Source organism: Pezoporus flaviventris, unplaced genomic scaffold, assembly GCF_033815535.1.
Source record: "Pezoporus flaviventris isolate CSIRO_AGI_PZ_B2104156 unplaced genomic scaffold, CSIRO_AGI_Pfla_v1 ptg000021l, whole genome shotgun sequence".
Taxonomy (NCBI): Eukaryota; Metazoa; Chordata; class Aves; order Psittaciformes; family Psittacidae; genus Pezoporus; species Pezoporus flaviventris.
The window spans coordinates 8,285,759-8,294,027 of NW_026892569.1; the positions used below are offsets into that span (position 1 = coordinate 8,285,759).

At 38.0% G+C, this 8,269-nt stretch overlaps 1 long non-coding RNA gene across 1 annotated transcript; it reads left to right on the plus strand.

Moving 5' to 3' along the window:
• The first annotated feature begins 488 nt into the window (after nucleotides 1-488).
• On the plus strand, nucleotides 489-7,192 carry LOC133270733 (uncharacterized). The gene is made up of 3 exons (XR_009743893.1): nucleotides 489-2,959; nucleotides 4,627-4,757; nucleotides 6,596-7,192. It is a non-coding gene; the product is annotated as an uncharacterized LOC133270733 (long non-coding RNA).
• The last annotated feature ends 1,077 nt before the right edge of the window (nucleotides 7,193-8,269 follow it).

Below are 8,269 nucleotides of genomic sequence, written 5' to 3' on the forward strand. Positions count from 1 at the left end.
GGAGGGGGGTGTCGGGACTGCAAGCTGCTGAGACAAATAACGGTGGGTTTCATTTTGTAAATCAGATAGTGGGTTTTTTTTTTTGCCATGCAGTATCTTACTTTCCTTGCAAGCATCCTTGTTATTCAAAATACCCTGTGATTAATGAAAATGCTCGAACAGATCCTTCAAAGCGTGGCCTCTCCTCTTGGGTCCCTGCAGTGGCCCTCATGCTCTGGTGCAACCGTGGCATTCCTACCGCTGTAAGGGGGCATGACAGGACAGGCTCAATGACTTCTGCCGTGAGATTTTCATAACGATGGGTTGTGTCTGGGAAAGCTTGTAACTCAGCTTGCGTGCACCCACATCACACAGTGCTGTGGGAGCTGCTTTTGCCATGAGGGCTAAGATTACAGAGCAGCTTCCTCCCAGCCTCGTGACTCCACGCGTGCACGCATGCACATTTCCAAAATACTCTGTTCTAGGGTATGAGGGGTATTTATTTTGCCAGAATATTCAGCAAAATCTTTTGAGCTTGCTGGGGGTGGTGAAAGGATAGCAATGATGCTTTTCTTGCTAGTCGAAAAAACCCAACCTCTGCTTATTTCAGCAAGCAAGAAATAAAACTACTGTGGGTCTCACAGTGTGTCTCTTCACAGGCCTCCTCTTCTCCAGTCATACTCCTCTTTCCCAAAAGCATTGTTTTCACTTTCCCCACTGCAAAACTCTCTCTTCTCTCTCTCTCCTTTCTACCAAAGCTGTTCTTCCTTTTCCTAGAAAATCCTTGCTTCTCACTTTTTCCTCAGTCTTTTAAATACCAACTGCTCCCCGGCTCGGTTCTTCCCTATTCCACCCCAAATGAGTGGAATTTGGCCCCATATCGACCTCCTGGACAGGACCCCAAACTCAGGGTTCACAGGAGTGCCCATCTGAGGATTTCAGTGCAAAAGGCACTGTTTTATTCTCTTCCATACCATTTTAAGCAAAGGGCTGGATTACCCAGATAATGACAGTATTTGAGCCCCAACGATCTCACAGTTTCTGTAATGAATTGGCTGGAGTATTCCTGAGAGCTGCACTTTGCTAAAGCCCCTGCATTGATTATCATTTTATTCCATTAGCACGACATTTCAGTGGAGTCAAAACCTCTCTCTTCACGCTGCCTGTCACTCAGATGAGTGAAGTTGGCCCATTTGGATGTCAGAGAAGGATATCGTCCTGTTACTTTGTGCTATCTTTCTCTGTTTGTAAATTTTGTCTTCGGTTACTTTAGCCTTCATGAAGTGGGAGTAGCCGACATTTTAAGTCAATCTCTTTGTAACGTCTCTAAATTAAACACTCCATCTTGTTTGTTAGTTTGGTTTATCTTTACTGTCATCTACCATGAAGCTACAAACTTCACATGCTTTCAGAAAACAAACATGACTGACAGCAATCGTTATACAGAAAAGCTGAAGCAAGCCATGCTTTGATGGATTTTCTGTTAGGATTCATAATAGCATGGAGTTAAAAGAAAGAAAATAGGTGCTTTGGAGCATAAGATCGTAAAATGCTAATTTCAGTGACACAGTGGTGGACTGAGTAAATATAGAAAGGATTTATTATGAAGTTCTTTAGTGTTGTTGGCACTAGCAGCAAATTGCTGGGCAGCATTATATCGCCAAAATCCAGGAAATAGCACAAACATTGAACCACTGTATTTTCAATGACAATAATGAGAGAAGCTTTGGTATTGGTTGGCATCCCCACAAAAGGCACATGTTGGCATGTTCAGGAATGTAAATGATAGATCTGCTGCTTGAAGTTTATAATTATTTAATCAAACCCAGACTGCAGAACCTGGAGGGACAGCGTGTATCCTTAGAGGAGAAGAAAGAGGGAGAGAAAGAAAGGTCATACTTTGCAAATGACGGAATGTATCAGTGCCCTGGGTGTGCCTACCATGAATATGTGACTGCTGCAGAATTTGTGGGTGATCTTTTCTGCTTGCTACATCACCACGTATTTAAGTAGCCCTGCAGAAAGCAAATTGCCGACAATCTCTTTTATGTGCTGATGGAAGGCAGATCAATTATCTCCACTTCCTTTCATGGAAGAAAGAAAATCTACAGATCAGAACAGGAAACCACTCATTTGATGAACTATTTCTACACTACTGTACACACACACATACACAAGTTCCCCCTTTCTCTCCTGCAAACAGACATGCATACAGCTAACAAGCCCTCTCTCTTCTAGACACACAGAGAGGCACATTACTTTCAGCTCACATTTCATGTTCAGATTATTGCAACTATGGAATTTCAAGAAGACTTATTTTGTTTCTATTTTTTGTAAGGAAAAAAAAAAAAAGATAATGAACATTCCGTCTTCAGAAATAAATCTCCCAGCACTGTATGTTCTGGCCGGTAACAGGCTGAGTAGCAGAGGTCTGCTATGTTCCCAGCCTGGGCTTTGCTGCCGACTCAACTTTCAATTTAGTCCTAGCGTGATGGAAAAAGAAAAAAGCCTTTCAAAAGCAGTAATTGTGTGTTTCTGGGGAGAGAGAACAAATTACTAAATCAAATTAGCATTACATTTCATTCCTAGACCCTAGGAGATTCAAGGATTTACATAAGATACTTTCTTAAATTATGTTGTTAGTGTAAACATTAAGATTCTGCACAAGACCCTGAGAAGCGATGCATTGTTAGGTGATGTCATCGAGCACTATTTTTTCTTAGAAAAAGGAAGAAATGCCTTAGATGCACATATCAACATGATTGCTCTATTTTTAAAAATAAAATGCAGGATTTAATTGTATTCTGAAGGGTTTAATGTCATTAATCCATTCACTGTGTGTGCTAGGAATACTTGCATTGTTTTTTTTCTTTTCTCTTCTCACAGACAAAAATATTTCCTGTAGGGCATTCATGGCTGGAGAAGATGAAATCCAGGCCCCACAGAAGGCTGTTGAAAAGTTACCATGGATTTCTGTCGGGTAACCATTTGACTCCAGTAGGCTAAATAAGGGTCCTCAATGTTACTTCATTTCCCTCCCAAATTTCTGTATCTAATAACATCTTCCTTCTTTTCTGTCACTAAATTCTCTGTAATTCTATTTCAGTTTATCAATTTCTTTTTTGCATGCTGAGGTAGAGCAAAGTTGCCGTGTGGGGCTCTGCAGGACATTACTCTCCTATGGGCAGCAATGGTCTGGCCGCTGCCGCAACCAGCTGTGTGGCACTGGGCTTCCTTCAGCTCAAGTTTAAACCTCACTCTGCCAAAAAAAAATAAAAATAGGTGCAATGGTCAAAATAAAAATAAATTAATTAAAAAAAAAAGACTTCTTTTTCTTAATTTTATAAGTTTTGGATCCATTGAACTGTTGCAAATGGTAAAATGAGAAATGAAGCAAAATTGTACTTGTGTCTTAAGACATGTAAAGGACAGTCAGTGCAATTGTTGAATTAGAACTACCCCATTTGAAGAGCTAAGCCACAATGGCATAAAGAAACATGCAACTTATATTATTTTTTTTTTAAAGATGACTTAGTCATAAAAAACAAAGCATTAAAACATATCCAAGCTGAAAAGGTTCAGAACTGTACAAAATGATTATATTGTTGTTTTATTTTAAATTGAACTAAACAGTTTTGTGAATTCTAGGACTCTCTGTATATGTTTTCTGTGTTTCTGACAATAAATGCTCCCCGCAAATTTATGCAATAATATGTAATATATTCAGGAAAACTAATTATTGAAGCAATTTATGTTTAGAAAGTTATCTCTAAAGCCAGAGGGATAGAAACATTTTGTGTAATAAGAACTCGCATCCCACACATAATTTCTTTTATTTAATCTACCTGTGCACAGAAACCTATTATTAAAAAAAATAATAATTGGCAAAACAAATTCAGCAGTTAAAAGGCATAAGAAAAGTATGCAAATTGTGAAATAAACAGCTAAAATTACAGGCATTTAAAACTCCTTTATTAAAAATAATTATAAAGCTAAAAGTTGTGTGCTTACCATAGTATGCTATTTAAACGCACCCTTCCACTACCATGCAATTTATGTTAATAGAGTATTGGGTAAAAATGAGCAATGACCTATTCTTCTTATTATTTTTGGGGGGGGTGGAGGGTGTCTTTTCTTGAAAGGGATTGTAGAATTTACATTTCCTGGGTTTTCTTGGTTTGTCAGCAGTAAGGCTATCTCTGTCATTTACATTTTTTGCATTTAATGATTTTCTCAAGCACAATAAGAAATTTTTTTAGTTCTCCTTTTAAAATCTTCAGTACTGATAAGAGGTTCTAAATAAGATCTATGATAAAAGAAAGATATGGGTTGATTTTACAGTTCAGAGTTCTTTTAAATATAAATTAATTAATTAAAAAAAAAACCAACAAACAAAACCAGGATCACTTGGGAAAGCCTTCACTCATTGATTAATGTGTAAAGATCAGCCAGACAGGTGAAGGAATATCTACAATATCTGATTATATTCATATGAAAAACATAACCCATGCACATTTTTTTGTGTGTTGCGGAAATTTCCATTTCCTGCTAAAGTTTCTGGGTGCGCTGCTTAGCTGCCGGTCTTTCTCAAAGCCTGAAATTTCAAATGAGGCAGATCCATTACCCAAATACATGTGCTCTCTGCAGCTGATCCCAAGTCCAGCAAAATCAAGGGGAGACCATGCGTGAAGATCAGACATGCCAGCTGCTCCACGCAGGCACCACTTCACTGAAACTGAAGCCACATCACTTCACACCAGAAGTAATGCTGCACAAAGGTTGGTTTTCGCTAATACTTTAAAACCAGCTGAATTTTTCAATGCACAGAAGCTCAGTATTTGAAGCATGTAGAACATCTATTTTGTATGTCAATAGGTTCAGTGCTAATAATACGTCAAACTGTATGCCTATGACATACCTAGACACTGCCTTGGTATGACCAGGGGCCATGCATTAATAAAATCAAGAGACCTGGGGTTATTTATTAGACACCTATGCTCAAAAAAATGTGTTTCCACCGCAATGATTTCTTTTTTTCTTTCTTATATTTCCTATAAGCCTTCCTCTAAGCTACTTGCTATGTTTGTGATTTTTTTCAAATGCCATCATTGTGACTATGTCAGCTTTTCTATCCAGCAGTCAGAAAGTCTACACAATTCCTTTCTGGTTGTCCAAGAGTGCTGTGTGCACCAGCAGTCTGTATTTGGGGAATTAAAAAAATGTAATTATATGCTTATATATCTTGTGTCCCTAACTCATTTGCTGATAAGTAGCTGCCAGTGTTTAGTCCTGGATTCTTGATCCTCTCCAGCACCAGGAGATTTGTGTGTGGCAGGGGGAGTTTTGGCACATTCCCAGAGAGGTGCCAGCTATGCTTGAGCCAGCTGCGCTTCTCCCTTCTGCTTCTGTATCACTGCATGCATCTTCAGACACTGATGTTGTTGACAGCAAATATGTAGCTTAGTTTGTATTACAGCAGCTTTAGATAAATTAAGGCTCCTCTGTTAACAGCCATCTTCCTTTTGCCATTTAGGACAAAATTCGTTCTTCAAAGCACACTGCTTGGTTGAAGCATTTGTGTGCAACTGTTACCTGAAATTTTGTCTTACAAGATTTCACTTTGACAAGCAGATATAGAGTACACAGTATTTTAATGTGGTGTATTTATATCAGATGTATACATAGCAATTCATCCATATCTCTGTGTATCAGAGAGTTTTGTGTATAATGTAAATAGCACAACTTTTCCAAACAGCACTTATGCTTCAACAGCCTAAATCTCCATTCATCGTATGTTAGCAACATGAACAAGTTTCTCCAACCCTTCAACCCAGAAAGTTAAACTTGTGGTTGAGAGGTGAACCCTAAATTAATGGCATGGTCTATGCTGATGTCACTGGACATGACAGTAATTCCACAGCATAAAACTCACCCAATATAATATCAACACACACAAGACTTCAGACAAAGTTTAAACTGAACCCTTTTCTATGAAGAGTAGTGTTTCACAGTCGAATTATTTTGCAGAAATGTGCTTATATAAACAACAATGCTGATGCGGAGAGACCTACACTGTTCTTTCAATTTCTTTTAATAAGAAAGACATTACAATATGAAATGTTTTATCATTTTAATTAATCCTCTTGGATTTTTAGACCATATTACTAATTATACCTGTTTAACATTATAGCATAACACAATGATGAAGAACATTCAAAATAGAATATTTCATTGGCTGTAAGCCATAATGTTTTGTGGCTTTCAGTCTCATATATATATATATATATATATATTAATGTTTCAGCTCATGTTTAAGCCTCGCAATAATTAATTTTTTTTTCCAGAAGAGCCATTGAGTTGGAAGTTCTGATTTCTGGTCATCTTTAGAAAACACAACATCAATATTAGGAGGAAATCCTTTGCAACTCTGAAGAATGTAGTCAAAATTTTATATATGTAGTCATATCCTTTCTCTGTGACTCAATTTGCCCTATTGTAAAAGGGAGAAAGATAGGCCTTCCATTGTAAGATACTTTGAGATTTACTTATGATGAATTGCTTTTGGAAAATTGTTTTAATCTCTTCTATTATGCTCTTCTTTTTCTTTACCCATCAGATTTTCAGAAGCATGGAGCTACCCAAATGCTGACTCATCTGCTGAACCTTGAGGCAACTTCCTGCCTAAAAAAGTCTTTCCATCATTTCACCTGATTTTTCTGACTGAGCATGTATTGTGCTAGCATTTACCTGACTCAGTTACTCCAGACACGGCTGTAAGTACCCTCATCAGCTGGAGCAAGAGCTAGATCATGCAGACAACCTTGCTCTTTACTAAATATTGCAGTGTGTGCTATAGGACAGACAAGACCAGGATCATGGACTTTATTTTGAATCAAAATGGGTTTTGGCTGCACACAGTTAGATGCAGCCTTTTTGTAACTGAAGTGTGGACATCAGACAGCACAAACACATGCTTTTACTTAGGCAAAACCATGCAAATGCACCTGGCATTACCTTTTGAACTCTCCCTAAATACATAGCATGAGCTAACTGCGCATTACACTAGTCTATGTATACACTCAATGGATAATGTTTTGTTACATGCTTAAAATCAGCCCTGTAGAGAAATTGAGTGCTGTTGGATGAACTAGCTTGCACAAACAAAACACACTGGAGATTTTGGCTATCCTCTTGGTCTAGAAGATATCATTGTGTGGCAAGTGCCAAGGGTATCTTAGAGATAACAGCCAGAAACCTGGGAGGACAGGATGTGCAAGGCACTTAAAAATCTTATAAGGTTGCTGTTGAAACTAAAAAAATAGCAAAACTGCTGTTACAGTCCTATTTAAATTCTACTCTGCACTCTTTTCCATTATGTTTGAAAACCTGGTAGGAGTTCAGCAGCCTATCAAAAGAGAAAAAAAGGAAAAAAAAAGATTACTTTTCTGCAAGTGGGAGGACCAACAAGATTGCAGCAGCTGGACATCTATTACTCCAGACTACATTGTACAGAGCTAAAATGAATCTTCCTGCAGAAAGGTAATCAAGGTGGAAGAGAAAAAATGGGTTCATTAACAATCCCCGTCACTAAAAAGTCAAATAATTTTTCACTCTCAGTTGAGTCCAATTACAGAGATATTATTAGAAATTGTTTTTTCTGTGATAGCTCTGGTGGTGGGGTTATTTTGGCACTTTGCTTACTGCTCACTTGCATTGCACCCATTGCTGAGTGGAGATTAACACCTGTTACTGTTTTAACAGAAAATGATGAATGGTGCCATTACTGGCACAGTTTTATGTGAACAAAATTAAGCTTGTGTGTGTTAACTTTTGTAGTTACAGCAATTACCACAATTACTTTCAAATTATAGCTTACGCAGACTCTGCACCAAAGCTGAAAAACTGAGAACAACCATCCTCCCATTTTCTTGGAGAGGGCTGTAGGCATAATGCAAACTACAAGCTTGCTCCATGCCTCCCTTGACCCAAGGGAAAGCTATAAAATACACCCCTCATTTTGCCCTCTCAGCTATTGATTTTCATAACTCTGCTCTAATATATGTATAAGGCTCTCACATTTCAGTTTAAAGCTACATTTGACACAAATATGAAATGGATATTTATAAAGCTTGATTCAAATCTCCAGTGCTTATCTGGATTTTTGAAACCTGACCCATGTGACTGAATTAATGGGCACAGTTATACTTTGGCTTTAAATATACATATCAGCTGTACCCCTAGTTATAATTCATCTCACCTGGTGTTGACTGTTGAAGGTTTGAGTTCCAGT